Source organism: Chaetura pelagica, unplaced genomic scaffold, assembly GCF_000747805.2.
Source record: "Chaetura pelagica isolate M959 unplaced genomic scaffold, ChaPel_1.0 scaffold328, whole genome shotgun sequence".
In the NCBI taxonomy this organism is placed as follows: Eukaryota; Metazoa; Chordata; class Aves; order Apodiformes; family Apodidae; genus Chaetura; species Chaetura pelagica.
In genome coordinates, this window is record NW_009954216.1 from 162549 (window position 1) to 164296 (window position 1748).

At 41.4% G+C, this 1748-nt stretch overlaps 1 protein-coding gene across 1 annotated transcript in view; it reads left to right on the top strand.

Annotated features, from left to right (window-relative positions):
• The window catches only part of CNTN6 (contactin 6), an 83523-nt gene that overhangs the window by 42832 nt on the left and 38943 nt on the right, over nt 1-1748 (top strand). The window lies entirely within an intron of this gene.

The window sequence follows — 1748 nt, forward strand, 5'->3', positions numbered from 1 at the left end:
GAAAGAAGGGTCTGTCCAGAAACACTAAGTACATTTGTAATTTGGGAAGTGGGTAGAATGCCACCTGACTGTGGAACAGTGTTTCAAGGCTGGCATTGCAAACTGATCATTTGGTAAACTTGCTCTTTTCCTCTGTTTCTGTTCTTAATCTGTAGGCTGGGTGGACCTTTGGTCTCATGCAGCATGGCCATTAAAATGCTATGTTAATCCTCTTCCTGAATTAATCAGTCAGCTACGAAAATCAGCTAATGGGGTTAATACATTTCTGGCAGCATGTAGGGGAATAACAGACTAAGAGAGAACCATATGAAGTTCTAAGGAAAAGGTGAATAAGTGAAGAGACTCCAAGAAAAAGAAGGACCAAGTGGAAAGAAAAGTAGTGAAGTTGTAGGAGTGCAGGAGGAAAGGGGAAATTAATTGGAGCTCAAGCATTTACAAAACCCGCTCACATACTGAGGGTTCTCAAAGATAGATCTTTGAGAACTCAGCTTTGTCTCTTTTGGGGGAGTGTAATTACACTTCTGTGGTGGCCAAGCTCTGGCACATCTGTCTTCAGTTGTTGGTAACAGCATGGAGAGTGACTTCCATGTCAAAAGAGACTCTTAGCTGCATTTGCATTCTTCTGAGGCCAAGTTTTCTTTCATATTAATCATCTATTCAGCATTATTGGACATAAAATGGTGTGGCTGATCTGTAGTGCATTCTTACTTGTCTGGAAAAAAACAATACTCTGAATAATTTCTGTCTAGCAAGAACAGATACAGAGTCATTTCTAAAACATATGGGCAAATCAGCACCTTCTGGGTTGAGGAACCAGCACTTTTTTGACATAGTAGTACTTATTTGAAGCAATTGGAGGGGGGTCCAATCTTCCATATGATTTACTGTTGTATTAGTCCTAAACAGCCCCACTAGCATCTGAGAAGGCTAGCCAGAATCTACTTGAGTTGCAGTTTTTCTGAACCTGATCATTCTACTCATTGTCACCTCTTCCTAAGCAAGATTATCAGGTTTCTCTCTCTTTGAAGTCAGTGACATTTAGAATGTCACTTTTCAATTGCATGGTTTCAATAAAAAAGAATAAAATACTTCACAGACACATTTTCAAGCAATGTTTTCACAGTCCTTACAGTGTATTGTAAATGGAATCCTTCAGGCAACAAAATGCTGAATGTTATTGCTCAATGGACAAAATGGATAGTTTGGAGGTGAAAGTACAAGGGAGGTGTAATAAAATATTCAGTCTGTCTCAGCACCCTGCTTGTTGGAAATAGCATGGGAAGAATACCTTCCAGACACTTTCCACCTTGGGGCTTATTCTGAGGATATTGTCTTCTCTTTGTCAAACCTCTCTCCCTTACCACCTGGTTGGTCATCCCTGCATTATTCCTGCTTGTGTACATGGTGAGCTTTATTCTTCTCTTTGTCTCAAAGCTCAAAGGAGCCAGTCAAAGGAGAAGGGTGGGGAATTCAGCCATGGGTGTAAAACACAAGTGTTGCTTTAGAAGGGGCTTTTATATTCAAAGCTGCTTTATAAAAACAGAATGCATTGAGACGTAGCAAACAGCCTGAAGGTAAAACTGAGGTTGCAAAAGATATCTGTAGTGAGAGCTGTGAAGGACCAGGTATTTCCTTACACGAACATGAAATGTCCTTAGAGTCAGCCGACAAAACTGACTTAAAACGGCGTCTCCACGCGGCAGGAAACCCCCTCTGTGTGTGTGTGGGGGGGGAGCAGCTCCTGCAGG